General features: G+C 43.0%; 1 long non-coding RNA gene across 1 annotated transcript; it reads left to right on the top strand.

Moving 5' to 3' along the window:
- The first annotated feature begins 735 nt into the window (after positions 1–735).
- Positions 736–18,766, top strand: LOC109908404 (uncharacterized). Its single transcript, XR_002257665.2, has 3 exons — positions 736–864; positions 15,858–15,908; positions 18,609–18,766. It is a non-coding gene; the product is annotated as an uncharacterized LOC109908404 (long non-coding RNA).
- Positions 18,767–19,732: the final 966 nt, after the last annotated feature.

Below are 19,732 nucleotides of genomic sequence, written 5' to 3'. Positions count from 1 at the left end.
TATGTGGTCTCGAGAATGGACTCGAGGAACATTCACTATCTTCTTGGTAAGCAACTCCAGTGTAGATTTGACCTTCGGTTTTAGGTTATTGTCCTGCTGAAAGGTGAATTAATCTCTCGGTGTCTGGTGGAAAGCAGACACTGCGAGATGGTCTCGAGTTCTACAACACCGATAAGGGATATATTAGTGTAAATATTGGTATAGATAAAAAGGGTTTGTTGTTGATACTGTAACAAGTGACAAATGATAGCCTATCACCAGGCTGTTAAATAACGTCTTGTGTCATTTTTTATTAACATGATTAATGACTGTAGTAAGACAATCAGAATATCAGAATTAAAGGGATTTTGCACAGTAGGGAAATGTTTTCTTTTACAACTCTACTGTATTTTATGATGTCATGTTTAACAAAAAAACATTGTAATAAAGTCTTAATGTGGCTAAAGCTGACACTGACTGGTGTGTGTGTATGTGTCTGTGTGAGCGTACACACACGTGTGTGTCTTTGGGAGCGCTGATTTAGATTCACTGACTGAATGGTATGATATAGTGTATTAGGGTGTAAAAACACACCAGCCAAGCTGTCCTGGGCCCCAGAGTATAAAGGCTAACAAACTCAACACAGCCAAACAATGATACTGTATACACACAAAACATTTCAGAGCAACATCCAGCTAGCATTAAATATGAAAAGTACTGCCATCTACTGGTAGTAGTAGTAGTGTGTGTGTTCTACTTCATACCTTTCAGACTGTCAGTACAGTTGAAAGTATGGATTATATCCCTCGCACTCCGCGCAGGTTAAGTAATAATAACAACTAAATCACGCAGGTGACGTGACAGCGTGGGAGGACATATAAAACCGTAAGTCAGACCACGCACTGTCTCTAATATCCTTCTCGCAGTTAGTTTAGCTGTGTCGCGCATGTTGACTGCTGCGCTGCTCCCGTAAACTAAACTGTGTGAGTTGTGTGTACTGTCAGTCTGTCACCAACAGCCTGTGACCTGTGGGTCAGAGTGCGAAATTCGCCCTACAAGGCTGTGTGACAGGTTCCCCTACCTATCCCTTTTATATAAGGATATCAGGCTTCCTTGTATTGTACTCATTTAGCCCAACAGTTAGTGTGTGTGTGTTGGCCACCGTATTCCGGTGTTAATCTTGTCAATATATCCCTGCTGTGGTTGTTATCAAGGCCACCGGGCACTACTTGTCCTTCAACTATTTAAAACACAAACGGGTCTCTTCCCTAGATAAACACATCTAGGAAGGTTAGTCTAACCAGCTATAAAACGTGAGATTCGGATTGCCTCCCCTAGGCATTCCTCTCCCCTGGTATCACTAGCATGCTACCAAACGACGGCCATTTGTGCATGTTTCGCATAAATAAGCCTACATTTAAACATGATATCTTTCCTGCTCCAGCCCTGTGGTCATAGCTAGGCTCACTCGAAATTATATTGCGAAATGATTGTAGCTCTCTACCCTTATTGTGGTAGCTGTTGTATCCCGTCTCCGGTTACTATTATTTTAGTTAATTTGATGAATTAGTATATGTTGTATTATATTAGTATTATATTGCATAAGAAATATTTTATATTTATAATTAATAATGTATTTTCACATTCTGAGCTCGAAGAACAAATCTAATCAAACTTTATTTGTCAAATGAGCCGAATACAACAAGTGTAGACGTTACCGTGAAATGCTTACTTTACAAGCCCTTAACCAACAGTGCAGTTCAAGAAGAGTTAAGAAAATATTTACCAAATAAACTAAAGTAAAAAATAATATAAAGTAACACAATAAAATAACAATAACGAGACTATATACAGGGTGTACCGGTACCGAGTCAGTGTGAGTGGGTACAGGTTAGTTGAGGTAATTTGTACATGTAGGTAGGGGTGAAGTGACTGCACAGATAGTAAACAGCAGTGTACAAAACAAATAGAGAGGTGGGGGGGTCAATGTAAATAGTCTGGGTGGCCATTTGATTAATTGTTCAGCTGTATTATGGCTTGGGGGTAGAAGCTGTTAAGGAGCCTTTTGGTCCGAGACTTGGCGCTCTGGTACCGCTGGCCGTGCGGTAGCAGAGAAAACAGTCTATGACTTGGGTGACTGGAGTCTTTGACCATTTTTTGGGCCTTCCTCTGACACCGCCTAGTATAGAGGTCCTGGATGACAGGAAACTTGGCCCCAGTGATGTACTGGGCCGTACGCACTATCCTCTGTAGCGCCTTACGGTCAGATGCCAAGCAGTTCCCATAACAGGTGATGATGTAACCGGTCAGGATGCTCTCAATGGTACAGCTGTATAACATTTTGAGGATCTGGGGACGCATGCCAAATCTTTTCAGTCTCCTGAGGGGGAAAGGTTTTGTTGTGCCCTCTTCACGACTGTCTTGGTGTATTTGGACTATGATAGTTTGTTGGTGATGTGGACACCAAGGAATTGAAACTCTCGACCTGCTCCACTACAGCCCTGTTGATGTTAATGGGGGCCTGTTCGGCCCGCCTTTTCCTGTAGTCCACGATCAGCTCCTTTGTCTTGCTCACATTGAGGGAGAGGTTGTGGTCTTGGCACTACACTGCCAGTTCTCTGACCTCCTCCCTATAGAATGTTTCATCGTTGTCGGTGATCAGGCCTACCACCGTTGGCTGGTCAGCAAACTTAATGATGGCATTGGAGTCGTGTTTGGCCACGCAGTCATGGGTGAACAGGGAGTACAGGAGGGGACTAAGCAGGCACCCATGAGGGCCCCGCGTGTTGAGGATCAGCGTGGCAGATGTGTTGCTCCCTGCCCTTACCACCTGGGGGCGGCCCGTCAGGAAGTTCAGGATTCTGTTGCAGAGGTACAGTTGAAGTCGGAAGTTTACATACAGCTTAGGCAAATACATTTAAACTCAGTTTTAATCCTAGTAAATTTCCCTGTTTTAGGTCAGTTAGGATCACCACTTGATTTTAATAATGTGAAATGTCAGAATAATGCTAGAGAGTGATTTATTTCAGCTTTTATTTATTTCATCACATTCCCAGTGGGTCAGAAGTTTACATACTGTCAGAAGGTGAGTGTAGCTGGTGCATGAAGTCAGGTGCAGGAGAGCAAAATGAGTGAGCAACGTACTTTACTCAAAAAATAAAGGCACAAGGTAAACAAATACACTTGACCAATAACCAACGGGAATATTATGCACGGGTGAACACAGCACCCGTGCATAATAAACCGAATTGAACATAGGGATAATCACGCACAACAAACATGGGGGAAACAGAGGGTTAAATACATGAACATGTAATTGGATAATGAAAATTAGTCCACGCCTGCTAGCCTGCTGGCCTTACTGGGTCGACAGGAACATTAGCCTGCTGGCCTTACTGGGTCGACAGGAACATTAGCCCGAGCTATTTGGAGGGATATCACACCTGGCACAAATGATTGTCTAGTTCTGTTTTTCCTGCTGAGGGGTGCCCTATACCTGTGCCAAGAGGGGAGTAGTTCAAACTATGTTTCCATTTCCAGCGAATCACGGGGCTCTGGGCCTGGTCGGGTGTCCGTAGTATATCCCTCGCGTCCGACTCATTGAAGAAGAACTCCTCGTCCAATTTGAGGTGAGTTATCCCAGTTCTGATGTCCAGAAGCTCTTTTCGGTCATAAAAGACGGTAGAGGAACCTTACTGCTCTCACTCGGCCCAGCCCTACACACGCCCTTGGTCCTACAACCAGCCTAACCCAGGTATTCTCCAGACCCAGATGGCATTGCAGCCATACCCCCAACCCCCAAGAGGCCGTGGCCGTCGTCAGCGGTCCCCCAATCCCACAAACAGGAGTGGGGGCAGAAACTGAATGGCAGGGGTCGGCTGTCGACCAATTTACCCAGCAGAACCTGACCTACTGGTCATCCCACTCCTCAGACCCATGGGTGGTGATGACCCTCTCACAAGGGTACAGGTTGCAGTTCCGACGCCAGCTCCCACCATTTTCAGGGATCAGAATTACTTATCACAGACCCCCAGAAAGCCTACACCCTCAACCTGGAGAAGGGCGCGATCACAAGAGTAAAAGCATCAGAACAGCAAGATGGCTTTTACTCAATCTATTTCCTGGTTCTGTAGAAAGACGGAGGCTTCCATCCAGTTCTGGATTTAAAATGGTTCAATGTTTTCCTAAAAGTTCTTCTCTTTCACATGTTGCGGACAGTCAACGTTCTCCAGACCGTAGCCGCAGGGGAATGGTTCACGTCCCTGGACTTAAAGGATGCTTACTTTCATGTTCCTCTGTTGCCGGAACGCATGAGTTTCCAGTGCCAGGCATACCAGTTTGAGGTATTACTCATCGGTCTTTCCCTGGCTCCTCACGTCTTCACAAGATGAGTGAGGGCAGCCCTGAGCTCTCTCAACCTACATGGGATCAAGATCCTTCCTTACCTCTATGACTGGCTCATCTGCGCCACCTCTTGCAAGTGTGTGGCCAAGGGCACAGTACTGACACTGACCCACGTCACCGCACTGGGTCTTACCATGAACAGCGAAAAGAGCAACTTCCCGCCAAGCCAAAAGGTCAACTTTATTGGCATGGTTCTGAACTCTCGCACTATGAGGGCATGTACAGTATAACACCTCAGCACATGGACAGCATTCTTCTTCTTCTGCAACAACCCCAGTTGAATGCATTGGTGAAGGTACAAACCTTCCAACAACTGATGGGCCTGCTGTCTTTAAGGCCACTACAGGTGCGGTTCAATGACCTCCGCTTAGACCCCAAGTGGGACAGAGCACCAAAATACGGATGTCAAGGGAGTGCTACTCTACTCCGCTGTCGTGGAGGAAGAGTGCCTACCTGACTACAGGTGTCTCTCTCGGATCAATTCCGGCATGGCGGGAAGTAGTGACGACCGACACTTAATTAACAGGCTTGGGAGGAAAGAGCACATCTACGTGCTAGAACTTCAGACAGTTTAACTAGCCCTGAATCACTTTCTGCCGGTTCTCCAACACAAACATGTCCTGATTCAATCAGACAATACTGTACATTGACAGTGTTCTACATCAGCCATCATCAAGGGGGAACAAGGTTTGTACGGTCCCTACAAGTGGCCCAACAACTCTTGATATGGGCCCTACCACAACTGGCCTCCCTATGAGCCATTCATCTCCCAGGCAAGGTGTGCGATGTGGCAGACTTCTTGTCGCGACAGAAACTGTCCCCGGGGGAATGGAGACTTCACCCACAAATGGTGAAGATGATATGGCAGCGGTTCAGAGGGCCTACTGTATGCTTTCGCTCCGACCCCCACCTGATCTTAGCATTGCTGCACAGGGTCTCTCAGGCTTGGTACAGGATGCTGCTTGTAGCCCCCGATGGCCAGAGAGACCCTGGTTTCCAACCCGTAGTCTTCTGGAGGGAGAGCCATGGCAGCTCCCTCACAGACAGGACCTGCTCTCACAGTTGGACAGCAGGATATGGCATCCCAGCCCAGACCAGACCAACTACAGCTATGGGCGTGGCCTCCGTAGAGCCCGACCCTCTACTGATCGGCTGCGATCCTGCTATTATCGAGACGTTGCAGTGAGAGCTTCAGCCATATCGGCTAACCATTTACGCATTGATGGAAAATCGGCAGCGGCCCACTAACTCATATGCCAAATCTTACAAGGTGTCCACCGTCTGCATCCCCCACAGGGGGCCGTCCACGTGGCATCCTGGGATCTGCCACTAATAGTGAAGGCTTTGACAAAAACCTAATTTCAAGCATACGGAGTCGGACATAAAAGTGTTATCTCTGAAAACGTCTTTCCTCTTAGCTATTTCATCAGCGAAACATGTGAGTGAGCTCCACTTTCTCTATACGAATCCTGTCTGCCTACGATGGAAGGCAGATGACCTAGGCATGACCTTATGGCCCAATCCAGCTTTTTTTGCCTAAGGTTTTATCACCCCTTCACATCAATCAAGCCATCGAGCTGGCAGCCTACTGCCCCCCTCCTTTCCAGAATGCTGCGGAGGAGCGAGCAAATCTCCTGTGTCGGGTCCTTTCCCTCAAACGCTATATGCAAGCCTCGGAGCACTACACAAAGTCAGATCAGCTGTTTCTGTGCTTCGGTGGGAAGTCAAAAGGCCTTGCATTGTCCAAGCAGAGGCTTTCACAGTGGGTTGTGGATTTCATCACTCCGGCCTACAAGGGTGTAGGGCTCCCTGTCCCAGAAGGTGTGATATGTCACTCGACCAGAAGTGTCGCCACATCTGAACACATATGAACCGCGGGGGCACAATGAAAGGTGTCCCACTGAGTGAGATACGCACAGCTGCCCTGCCATTCTGAAGATTTTACAAGGTCAATGTCATATCCTGCCACACCATGGGCTCTGCCATTCTTCCAGTGGTAGTGGTGCATTAATCAGAGGTTAGTAGTGCTATTCCACATGACCCTGTTGGTATGAGTCATCCATACTTTCAACCGTACTGACGGTCTGAAAGGTATGAAGTAAAACGGAAGTTAGGAATGTAAATATGGTCCTACGTATACCTGTAAGACCGTCACTACTTTTCTGTCACTCTGAATCTTATGGGCGAGAAGATTCTCTACAACAGTGCGTGGTCTGACGTAGGGTTTTATATGAACCGTGGGGGCACGTCCTCCCACGCTGTCATGTTGCCTGCGTGACTTAGTTGTTATTATTACTCGACCTGCGCGGAGTGCGAGGGATATAATCCATACTTTAAACTGTACTGACAGTCTGAAAGGTATGAAGTAGAACCATAGTTACATTCGTTTTTATTTCATGTTTAATCCCCTCCAAACTCTTCTCTACTAGTTCTCACCTAGACAGTACAGCAGAGGTTAGAGGTTAGACGATGAAGTGGTTGACAAAATATACCAATATACATACACCTTAGCCAAATACATCTAAACTCAGTTTTTCACAATTCCTGACATTTAATCCAAGTAAAAATTCCCTGTCTTAGATCAGTTAGGATCACCACTTTATTTTAAGAATGTGTTATGTCAGAATAATAGTAGAGAGAATGCTTTATTTCAGCTTTTATTTATTTCATCACATTCCCAGTGGGTCAGACGTTTGCATACACTCAATTAGTATTTGGTAGCATTGCCTTTAAATTGTTTAACTTGAGTCAAACGTTTTGGGTAGCCTCCCACAAGCTTCCCACAATAAGTTGGGTGAATTTTGGCCCATTCCTCCTGACAGAGCTGGTGTAACTGAGTCATGTTTGTAGGCCTCCTTGCTTGCACACGCTTTTTCAGTTCTGCCCACAAATTTTCTATAGGATTGAGGTCAGGGCTTTGTGATGGCCACTCCAATAGCTTGACTTAGTTGTCCTTAAGCCATTTTGCCACAACTTTGGGAGTATGCTTGGGGTCATTGTCCATTTGGAAGCCCCATTTGCGACCAAGCTTTAACTTCCTGACTGATGTCTTGAGATGTTGCTTCAATATATCCACATAATTTCCTGCCTCATGATGCCATCTATTTTGTGAAGTGCACCAGCCCCTCCTGCAGCAAAGCACCCCACAACATGATGCTGCTACCCCCATGCTTCACGTTTGGGATAGTGTTCTTCAGCTTGCAAGCCTCCCTCTTTTTCCTCCAAACATAATGGTGGTCACTGTGGCCAAACAGTTCTATTTTTGTTTCATCAGACCAGAGGACATTTCTCCAAAAAGTAAGATCTTTGTCCCCATGTGCAGTTGCAAACTGTAGTCTGGCTTTTATTAATGGCAGTTTTGGAGCAGTGGCTTCTTCCTTGCTGAGTGGCCTTTCAGGTTATGTTGACAAAGGACTCGTTTTACTGTGGATATAGATACTTTTGTACCGTTTTCCTCCAGCATCTTCACAAGGTACTTTGCTCTTGTTCTGGGATTGATTTGCACTTTTCACCCCAAAGTACGTTCATCTCTAGGAGACAGAATACATCTCCTTCCTGAGCGGTATGATGGCTGCGTGGTCCCATGGTGTTTATACTTGAATATTATTGTTTGTTCAGATGAACGTGGTACCTTCAGGCATTTGGAAATTGCTCCCAAGGATGAACCAAATTCTGAGGTCTTGGCTGATTTTTATTTTTTCCCCATGATGTCAAGCTAATATTAACTGAGTTTGAAGGTAGGCCTTGAAATACATCCACAGGTACACCTCCAATTGACTCAAATTATGTCAATGAGCCTATTAGAAGCTTCTAAAGCCATCAGAAACTTTCTGTCCAAAAATGATGTAGAAAAATTAATCCATGCTTTTTTCACTTCTAGGTTAGACTACTGCAATGCTCTACTTTCCAGCTACCCGGATAAAGCACTAAATAAACTTCTGCTAGAATCCTGACTAGAACCAAAAAAATGATATCATATTACTCCAGTGCTAGCCTCCATACACTGGCTTCCTGTCAAGGCAAGGGCTGATTTCAAGGTTTTGGTGCCATGTACGCCGGCCCGAGGAGACGCTCTGGAGACCAGATGCGTAGAGCCGGCTTCATGGCACCTGGCTCGATGCCCACTCTAGCCCGGCCGACGGGCTATGCACACGCACCGGGGACACCGTGTGCTCCACCGCATAACACGGTGCCCGGTCCCTCTCGCTCTCCGGTAAGCACGGGGAGTTGGTGCAGGCCTCCTACCTGCCTTAGCCACACTCCCCGTGTGCTACACTCCCCGTGTGCCACACTCCCCGCCCCGTGTGCCACACTCCCCGTGTGCCACACTCCCCGTCCCGTGTGCCCCCCCAATACATTTTTGGGGCTGCCTCTCGGGCTTCCTTGCCAGCCGTATTCCCTCGTATCGCTGGCTCCTCTCTCCGGCTGCCTCTGCTCTCCTAGCTGCCTCCACCTGTTCCCATGGGAGGCGATCCCTTCCAGCCAGGATCTCCTCCCATGTGTAGCAACCCTTGCCGCCCAAAACTTCCTCCCATGTCCAGGAGTCCTGACATCGCTGCGGCGTGTTACCACACTGCTTGGTCCTTTTGTGATGGGTGGTTCTGTAAGGGTTGTTGTCGGTGGAAGAAGGAGAGGACCAAAGCCCAGCGTTGTTAGTGTTCATCTTTTTAATAAGAAACTGAACACTTCAAAAACACAAAACATCAAAGTGACAACCGAAACAGTTCTGTCTGGTGCAGACACACAAAGACTGAAAATAACCACCCACAAAGGAAAACAGGCTACCTAAATATGGTTCTCAATCAGGGACAACGATAGACAGCTGCCTCTGATTGAGAACCATATCAGGCCAAACACAGAAATAGAAGATATAGGAAAACTAACATAGACTGCCCACCCCAACTCACGCCCTGACCATACTAAATAAAGACAAAACAAAGGAATAAAGGTCAGAACGTGACAGTGACAGAATGTAAACTTATGACCCACTGGAATTGTGATACAGTGTGTTATAAGAGAAATAATCGGTTGTAAACAATTGTTGGAAAAATGACTTGTCATGTACACAGTAGATGTCTTAACTAACTTGCCAAAAATATAGTTTGTTAACAAGAAATTTGTGGAGTGGTTGAAAAATGTGTTTTAATGACTCAAACCTAAGTGTATGTAAACTTCCGACTTCAACTGTATATATGTACTAGCCTACCTCTTTCGTGTAATTAGCCAGTTATTAGCCTTATATTTACACTACCAAAAGTTTACACAAGACCAAAAGTTTGTGGACAACTGCTTGTCGAACATCTCATTTCAAAATAATGGGCATTAATTCATATGGAGTTGGTCCCCCCTTTGCTGCCATAACAGCCTCCACTCTTCTGGGAAGGCTTTCCACTAGATGTTGGAACATTGCTGCATGGACTTGCTTCCATTCAGCCACAAGAGCATTAGTGAGGTCACGCACTGATGTTGATCGATCAGGCCTGGTTCGTAGTCGGCATTCCAATTCATCCCAAAGGTGTTCGATGGGGTTGAGGTCAGGGCTCTGTGCAGGCCAGTCAAGTTCTTCCAAACCATTTCTGTATGGACCTCGCTTTGTGCACGGGGTAATTGTCATGCTGAAGCAGAAAGGGCCTTCCCCAAATGGTTGCCACAAAGTTGGAAGCACAGAATTATCTAGAATGTCATTGTATGCTGTAGCATTCAGATTTTCCTTCACTGGATCTAAGTGGCTTAGCCCGAACCATGAAAAACAGCCCCAGACCATTATTCCCCCTCCACCAAATGTTATAGTTGGCAATATGCATTGAGGCAGGTAGCGTTCTCCTGGCATCCGCCAAACCCAGATTCGTAATTCGGACTACCAGATGGTGAAGTGTGATTCATCACTCCAGAGAACGCGTTTACACTGCTCCAGAGTCCAATGGTTGGCGAGCTTTACACCACTCCAGCCGATGGAAACCCATTTCATGAAGCTCCCGACAAACAGTTATTGTGCTGACTTTGCTTAAAAAACGCTCCTTAGCTGTCTCAGGAAAAACTAGACTAGAATAGCTTGCTGGATTTTTTGTTGTTGTTGCATTTCTTATACTAATTGACTATTGGAAGAGGGATGCTAGCTCTTGTTTGCTGAATGTTAAATACAAGCCAATAGAACTCACAGCCACGGGCCGGGGAGTTTGAAAGAAGAGAGAACGTGGGATGGCGGTAGGCTGTAGCAGTTATTTGTTCAGACCCGTAATCATTAAATCTTAGCGAAGATAAAATATTTCCGTCTACATCTCATTCTAGTCCTATATTATTCAAGTATGTCATTACAATGATGAAGATAAGGAAAACAAAACGTATTCAATGTAACTGTTGAAAGCGAGTAAGGAATGAAGAAACAGAAAGAGGAGGCAGGCTAATACGCACATCGCACAACATTAGGGGGGAAGATGAAAGGTATGCATGCCTCAGCCTACTAATTATACGTTTTATTATATTTCAACATTTTAAATCAAATTTCTTAGCTTATAATTGTAACGTTGTGGGCCGCCTGCACCAGCATCACACGTTCTCTCCCAGATTCATGGTCTGAAAGAGGTGCTTAATCCCAGTCCATATAATACAGTTTAATACAATACTACCACACTCAAAAAGATGAGTTTATTGGAGTTGGTTTCATTTACTTACACAGGAGAGCATAGCTACATCTATGGGCTTTATGTTTTTCTGTCGTACGTAATGTGCGGTAGCCTATATCATATCATGCTATGTATTGGATAAGGGCACAATCATTTGGTCTTTTTGGGGTTTGGGCTCATTAAACCGGGCTCATAAAATGTATTTTAAGTATGGCTCATCAAGCTCAGGCAGCATCAGACTTGACTTTTTATGCTGGTCAAGGCTCTAATCAAATCCAGACATATTTTTATTCTTTATATACTTTAGAATGACCCTTTCGGTTTGGGCGGGAAATACCAGTGATTATTCTCGGGATGGAAAGTTTGTAAAATAGTAGGAAAATATTCAACTCTAGTCTGTAGCTTATTCTTTAGATGTTTGGGGCTGCTGGTGAACCATTATGTGTATTCAAATCCGACCTGGCGCAGCCAGCGCCATCAATAAACGAGGGCTATTGACAAAATGAGCCACATTTACTTGTCCTTATAACAAATGACAAAAACGCTATTCCTTGTCTTTCGATGTGTAGCATATGCAAACACTTTATAGCCTATCATTTTATTGGTTTTTAGGCTACTTTCCTAAAACAATAATTGTCCGCCTCATGGTTCAGCTGTCGTAGATTTGAGCACTAAATGCATCGGGGCATTGCGTGCATAGGCCAATAGGCTTAGGTGTCCACTGTATGATAGTAATACTCAAAATATATATCGTCTATATAAAAGAAGATAAGTTTAGGCCTAGCCCCAGAGAGATAAAGAGAGATGAAGATATGCTGACGGAATGCTATGATACCTATATGCATTTCTTTATGTCAGATGGCTACTGTGTATGCTATACAGATATAGACTTACAGAAGGAGGCTAATTCGTAAATTTTCCATCGTCATATTTGTTATAAAGATAAGCATTACATTGTTAGATTATAGGAGTAACTCTGGTAGGCCTGAAACATTCCTCACCTCAAGTTCAACTGTCTGAGTCAGTTGGAGTACCGGTGCGCACTGCCTTCATATCATAGGCTTGCAGTAGCTAAAGCTTAATAACAGCTACACCAAACCTTCACAAAAGTTTCAAAACTTTATTAGGGTAATACCAAAAGTAAGTCAAGCCATTGCTTATAGGGAAATTATGAGCAGGCTATTATATTCCGGCAAACACAGCATTGCTGAAACAGAATGAAACAAAACACATGCGAACTGGTTTAAACCTTAACAAAAACTTTGAACAGGCTACAACAGCAATTACCAACAAAGGAGAGTGCCTACCATACCCAACAAATAACATACATTTTATTTTAATTTTACAACAGACCTACTTACCATCTTAAACTAGATACAATTAAAAAGACAGATCGGATTTAATTTAGCCAATGAAAATGTCTCGACAGAATTAAACAAAATAGGTGTTGCATATTTAATTAATTAATATTTCGATTCATAAATAAGCTTACAATAATAACAATTATATACAATAATAATAATGATAAAGCAAATTATTATAAATACATTTAAGTTTCAAAATTGCATCCTACCTGAATAGGGAGTTGCACAGGAGCCTGCATTTGGCCATGCCAACTTTCCTTTCATCTTAGTCCACTACAGTATTCAAACTAATATTAAATTCCTCTTGTAGGTTTTTCACTATAAGCATACTCCTTTTTCTCTAACGTTTTACTTCAATGAAAAATGCTTCCATCTTCACAATCAACAGTGGCCTAGGCCAAGGCTCCTCTCTCTCTCTCTCTCTCTCTCTCTCTCTCTCTCTCTCTCTCTCTCTCTCTCTCTCTCTCTCTCTCTCTCTCTCTCTCTCTCTCTCCTTAGCAGCAGACTCAGGTGTGAGAGAATGGTGCTGACTACAATTGTCCTGGCTACAATTGTATTTATTTATATCAGCCAAAAGACAATAATTACCTGCCGCATTTTCCCATCTGAGTTGTGTTTTCATCAAATTGACTTGTTGAAGTTACAAGTCTGTGCATAAATATGTAGTGCACTTAAAAATAACTTTTGAGGCTAAATTCCCATGTTCAGAATAAAAAAAGTCAAAGTTAGATGAGTTTCCACCACATTTCTCCCTAATTGGTAGTTACAGTCTTGTCCCATCACTTTAACCCCCTTACAGGCTTGGGAGAGGCGAAGGTCAAGAGCCATGCATCCTCCAAAACTCAACCCTGCCAAGCTTCACTGCTTCTTGACACACTGCTCTCTTAACTCAGAAGCCAGCCGAACAAATGTAGATATAGCTAATGTGCCCACTGGTATTGGCACTTGCGCTCTAAACCAACAGCATGCAAATACAGTGCAGGTATAGCATTCTACATGATGAGATAATTATTTGTCAAATGGCAGCCAAGCATCAATTGTCATGTCACCATAATAAAACCCTCAATATTTATTGAAAGGAGCATCAAACTCATCACAGTGCACTTTCACCACCCTGTGAAGTTCATCATAATTTAATCTGGAGCCTAATAAACTGCATGCTTTCCCATGATGTAGGCTACTTTACTCACATACAAAGGTTGTATTGAAACCTGATTAATGTCAAGCCATTTTGAGGATGTGGAATTATATTTTCGATGATTGTGCGCATTCCTACGGGATAATATTTTGTAGCCTAATCAGATTAAAACAGGTTGAGTTAATGCCACATATAAAAGGTAATACATTTTAAAAGTTAAATGATAAATATTTAAGCTATATTGAAGTGTTAAGTTCTAGGTGTGCGAGAAATAGCCGCTCTGATTTTAGAGGAGGTGCGCAACCTCTTAGTGATCCCTTCGCGCGCCAATCCAACACCCAGTGAAATAGCAGCGCGCCAAATTCAAAAAACAGAAATACTCATAATAATAATTCATAAATCAGACAAATGTTATACACTGGTTTAAAGATCTTGCTGCTTTCAATACCGGAGGAAAATATTGTGGAGTGTGCTTTTCAGGTCATGCGCCTCTATCAAACAGTACATTTCACTCGACCCTCGTTCTGAACAGGGCTACTTCTTCATTTCGCAAAGGAAAAACAGCCAATTTCTAAAGACTGTTGACATCCAGTGGAAGCGATAGGAACTGCAAGCAACTGTTTTTGTGAGTTGCAAGCAAGCAACTGCAAGCAACTGCCAATTCTAGATTCCCAATGAAAACCCATTGAAAAGAGTGACCTCAAAAAAATAATTCCTGGATGGTTTGTCCTCGGGGTTTCGCCTGCCAAATAAGTTATGTTATACTCACAGACATCATTCATCAAACAGTCTGAGAAACTTCAGAGTGTTTTCTATCCAAATCTACTAATAATATGCATATCCTAGCTTCTGGGCCTGAGTAGCAGGCAGTGTACTTTGGGCACATTTTTCATCCGGATGTGAAAATACCGCCCCCTAGAAGTTTTAAGCATTCCTGAATAACCGGCCCTACCGGGAGCATATGTGGCCACATTGTTATAGGAGGACTTTGGAGAATGATGATCCGGAACAGACTGCGAATTCAGTATCATAAGTAAAAAATATAGCCAGACTGGCCTGCTACTGTGCCTTTCTAGACCTTGTAAACTGTAGAGAATAGACCCACAACTGATCCAAGTCGATTGAAACATTTCATTTCACAGGGATTTTGCGCAGTTATTCAAATTACATTTTCACTGCAGCCTAGAGTAGAATTTTGTACTCACTTGAAAACAATAATGCAATTATTAATTAGTCTAGGGAGGATAATTGTATTGTCCCTAAACAAGATCATTCTGGGAGATTTTTGAGCAATGTGTCTCACGTCTGCATTGTTCTTAAACGCGCATTGTTGCACATGGCCTCTCCGCTGCCTATCAGCTATTCCTATTTGTTCTTGTCAATTCATACTGAAAATGTATGCAGCTTTGAATGTTTTTATGTGTGGTATGATTTCTAGTTAGCCTATTGCAGACCTGGACAAACGATCCACCTATCACTATTGTCACTGTGAATGGTGGATAGAGGGCAGGATAGACCATTAGACTGGTAGACTACAACACAACCCACCCCAAAGCAAAAAAATATGTTTGACAACCCTCCCCTATTTTGGACCACCCCTCCCCCTAGTATATTGCAATCTGTCCCTAAAAAGAAAATACTTTGGAGAATTATCAAAGATATAGCTAGTTAAATAACCTGGTAGATTACAAAAATTGGTACACTGAAATAAGATGGTATATTAACTACTGGTTAAGTTATTACCTAACTACACTGAGTGTACAAAACATTAAGATCACCTTCCTACCCTTTTGCCCTCAGAACAGCCTCAATTCGTTGGGCATGGATTCTACAAGGTTTCGAAAGCGTTCCATAGGGATGCTGGCTCTTGTTGATTCCAATACTTCCCACAGTTGTGTCAAGTTGTCTGGACGTCCTTTGGATGGTGGACCATTTTTGATACACACAGGAAACTGTTGCGCGTGAAATACCCAGCAGTATTGCAGTTCTTGAAACAAACCGGTGCGCCTGACACCTACTACCAAACCCTGTTCAAAGGCACTTAAATATTTTGTCTTGCCCATTCACCCTCTGAATTGCACACATACACAATCTATGTCAATTGTCTCAAGGGTTAAAAATCCTTATTTTACCTGTCTCCTCCCGTTCATCCACACCGATTTAACAAATGACATACAATAAAGGAGCATAGCTTTCACCTGGTCAGTCTATGTCATGGAAAGAGCAGGTGTTCTTAATGTTTTGTAGTATAATTTAATTGGCATGATCTTAGAATTACATCTTTCTAATACCATACTGATTTTAATGTTATACACATGTTTTAGATATTTCCAATCATTTTTCTTTTAGATGCACGACTACCTGACTCAGGCAGCACAGTTCATGGTTCTCTCTTCACTGGTAAGAATCACTCTCTATTATCTTTCTCTTGTATTATCATTATGACTCAGATTATGTTGTTTATATACAGCTAAACTACATATACTGCAGGTTGCGAGATGATGCCACAGAAAACTATATTCTAAAGATTATGATAATATATGCAGTACCTTATTTTTTACTATTTTCTACATTGTAGAATAATAGTGAAGACATCAAAACTATGAAATAACACATATGAAATCATGTAGTAACCAAAAAAATGTTAACCTTCCTTGCGCAGCGGAACCCGATAACATTTTCCACTGAAAAGGCAGCGCACGAAATTCAAAAATATTTTTTTGAAATATGTAACTTTCACACATTAACAAGTCCAATACAACAAATGAAAGATAAACATCTTGTTAATCTACCCATCGTGTCCGATTTCAAAAATGAAATCGATTGCTGTCTGTGATTGCTGTTTGTGTTAGGGTTTGTCCGGGGTAGGCCGTCATTGTAAATAAGAATTTGTTCTTAACTGACTTGCCTTGTTAAATAAATCAAAATAATTACAGCTTTACACACTCTTGGCATTCTCTCAACCAGCTTTATGGAATGCATTTCAATTAACAGGTGTGCCTTGTTAAAAGTTCATTTGTGGAATTTCTTTCCTTCTTAATGCGTTTGAGCCAATTAGTTGTGTTGTGACAAGGTAGGAGTGGTATACAGAAGATAGCTCTATTTGGTAAAAGACCAAGTCCATATTATAGCAAGAACAGCTCAAATAAGCAAAGAGAAACGACAGCCCATTATTACTTTAAGGGGTGACGATTATTCAATTTCGGAAAGTTTCATGAAGTTCAGTCGCAAAAACCATCAAGAGCTATGAATAAACTGGTTCTCATGAGGACCGCCACAGGAAGAGAAGACCCAAACTCTGCTGCAGTGGGTGAGTTCATTTGAGTTAACTGCCTCAGAAATGGCAGCCCAAATAAATGCTTCACAGAGTTCAAGTAACAGACACATCTCAGCATCAAAAGGAGACTGCATGAATCAAGTCTTCATTGTCAAATTACTGCAAAAAAACACAACTCAAGGACACCAATAAGAAGAAGAGACTTACTTGGGCCAAGAAATACAAGCAATGGACATTAGACCGGTGTAAATCTGTCCTTTGGTCTGATGAGTCCAAATTTGAGATTATTGGTTCCAACCGCCGTGTCTTTGTGATCTCAGCATGTGTGGTTATCACCGTGAAGCATGGAGGAGATGGTGTGGGGGTGCTTTGCTGTGATTTCAAGGCAAGGCACACTTAACCAGTATGGCTACCACAGCATTCTGCAGCGATACGCCATCCCATTTGGTTTGCGCTTAGTGGGACTATAATTTATTTTTCAACAGGACAATGACCCAACACAACTCCAGGCTGTGTAAGGGGTATTTGACCAATAAGGAGAGTGATGGAGTGCTGCATCAGATGACCTGGCCTCCACAATCACCTGACCTCAACCCAATTGAGATGGCTTGGGATGAGTTGGACCGCAAAGTGAAGGAAAAGCAGCCAACAAATGCTCAGCATATGTGGGAACTCCTTCAAGACTTTTGGAAAAGCATTCCAGGGAAATATGGTTGAGATAATGTCAAGCTTGTGCAAAGCTATCAGCAAGGCAAAGGTTGGCTACTTTGAAGAATCTAAATCTAAAATATATTTTGTTTTGTTGAACACTTTTTTGGTTACTACATGATTCACTATTATTTTACAATGTAGAAAATAGTACAAATAAAGAAAAACCCTTGAATGAGTAGGTGTGTCCAAACTTTTGACTGGTACTGTAGCTAAAACAAAACAATTGTAAAATGAACAAAAATATAACCGCAACATGCAACAATTTCAAATATTTGACTGAGTTACAATTCATATAAGGAAGTCAGTCAGTTTAAATGAATTAATTAGGCCCTAATCTATGGATTTCACATGACTGGTCACAGATACCTTTTAAAACAGTAGGGGCGTGGATCAGAAAACCAGTCAGTATATGGTGATCAAAAAGCATGATCATTACAGTATATGTAGTGATCATATATGGTGAGACCACCGTTTGCCTCATGCAGCGCGACACATCTCCTTTGCACAGGCTGTTGATTGTGGCCTGTGGAATGTTGTCCCACTCCTCTTCAATGGCTGTGTGAAGTTGCTCGATACTGGCAGGAACTGGAGCATGTTGTCACCTGGGCTGGCGTGGTTACATGTTGTCTGTGAGGCTGTTGGACGTACTGCCAAATTATCTAAAACGATGTTGGAGGCAGTTTATGGTAGAGAAATTAACATTAAATTCTCTGGCAACAGCTCTGGTGGAAATTCCTGCAGTAAGCATGCCAATTTCCACGCTTCCTCAAAACTTGAGACATCTGTGGCTTTGTGTTGTGTGACAAAACTGCAAATTTTAGAGTGGCCTTTTATTGTCCAAGGTACACCTGTGTAATGATCATGCTGTTTAATCAGCTTCTTGATATGCCACACCTATCAGGTGGATGGATTATCTTGGCAAAGGAGAAATGCTCACTAACAGGGATTAAAACAAATTTGTGCACAAAATTTGAGAGAAATAAGCTTGTATGGAGCATTTATGGATTGTTTAATTTCAGCTGATGAAACATGGGACCAACACTTTACATGTTGCATTGCGTTTATATTTTTGTTCAGTGTATTTATCACTTTGTTTCTCCTTTGACTCACAGGTCTTTTGATGGGAGCCGGAGCCCTGCTATTGGTCACTCTGCTGCAGCCATGAAAGAATGGTCTAATCAAATCAAATTCTATTTGTCACATGCACCGAGTACAACAGGAGTAGGCCTTACAGTGAAGTGCTTACTTACAAGCCCTTAACCAACAATGCAGTTTTAAGATAAATAAATGTTATAAATGTTAATAAATGGAATAGGTTTTGTCATGCCCTCTTCACGACTGCCTTGGTGTGTTTGGACCATGATAGTTTGTTGGTGATGTGGACACCAAGGAACTTGAAGCTCCCAACCTGCTCCACTACAGCCCCGTCGATGAGAATTAGTGGAGTGGAGAGGGTAGCAAGTTTTAAGTTCCTCAGCATACACATCACAGACAAACTGAATTGGTCCACCCACACGGACAGCATCGTGAAGAAGGCGCAGCAGTGCCTCTTCAACCTCAGGAGGCTGAAGAAATTCGGCTTGTCACCAAAAGCACTCACAAACTTCTACAGATGCACAATCGAGAGCATCCTGGCAGGCTGTATCACCGCCTGGTACGGCAACTGCTCCGCCATCAACCGTAAGGCTCTCCAGAGGGTAGTGAGGTCTGCACAACGCATCACCGGGGGCAAACTACCTGCCCTCCAGGACACCTACACCACCCGATGTTACAGGAAGGCCATAAAGATCATCAAGGGCAACAACCACCCGAGCCACTGCCTGTTCACCCCGCTATCATCCAGAAGGCGAGGTCAGTACAGGTGCATCAAAGCTGGGACCGAGAGACTGAAAAACAGCTTCTATCTCAAGGCCATCAGACTGTTAAACAGCCACCACTAACATTGAGTGGCTGCTGCCAACACACTGACTCAACTCCAGCCACTTTAATAATGGGAATTGATGGGAAATGATGTAAAATATATCACTAGCCACTTTAAACAATGCTACCTAATATAATGTTTACATACCCTACATTATTCATCTCATATGTATACGTATATACTGTACTCTATATCATCTACTGCATCTTTATGTAATACGTGTATCACTAGCCACTTTAACTATGCCACTTTGTTTACATACTCATCTCATATGTATATACTGTACTCGATACCATCTACGGTATCTTGCCTATG

Source organism: Oncorhynchus kisutch, linkage group LG17 (genome assembly GCF_002021735.2).
Source record: "Oncorhynchus kisutch isolate 150728-3 linkage group LG17, Okis_V2, whole genome shotgun sequence".
Taxonomy (NCBI): domain Eukaryota; kingdom Metazoa; phylum Chordata; class Actinopteri; order Salmoniformes; family Salmonidae; genus Oncorhynchus; species Oncorhynchus kisutch.
The sequence above is the reverse complement of the archived record's forward strand: the minus strand, read 5'-3'. Positions and strand labels throughout refer to the sequence as shown.